The sequence below is a fragment of the Glycine max genome, chromosome 14 (genome assembly GCF_000004515.6).
Source record: "Glycine max cultivar Williams 82 chromosome 14, Glycine_max_v4.0, whole genome shotgun sequence".
NCBI lineage: Eukaryota > Viridiplantae > Streptophyta > Magnoliopsida > Fabales > Fabaceae > Glycine > Glycine max.
This window is the reverse complement of record NC_038250.2, coordinates 39380745-39381043: the sequence shown is the minus strand read 5'-3', so window position 1 is coordinate 39381043 and position 299 is coordinate 39380745.

Sequence of the window (299 nt, the reverse complement as noted above, 5' to 3'; positions counted from 1 at the left end):
CTTTTTTTTCGGAGCCCCATGAATTTATTGCCTAACACTATTCATGCATCCTCCACCATCGAGTCTGGAGCCCCGCGAAGTTACTGAGTAGCGCTCTTCGCCAATTCTCCATTCTCCACTTTATTCGGAGACCCATGAATTTATTGCCTAGCGCTGTTCATGTGTCCTCCACCTTCGAGTCTGGAGCCCCGCGAAGTTATTGAATAGCGCTGTTCGCCAATTCTCCATTCTCCACTTTTATTCGGAGCTCCATGAATTTATTGCCTAGCACTATTCATGCATCCTCCACCATCCAGTCT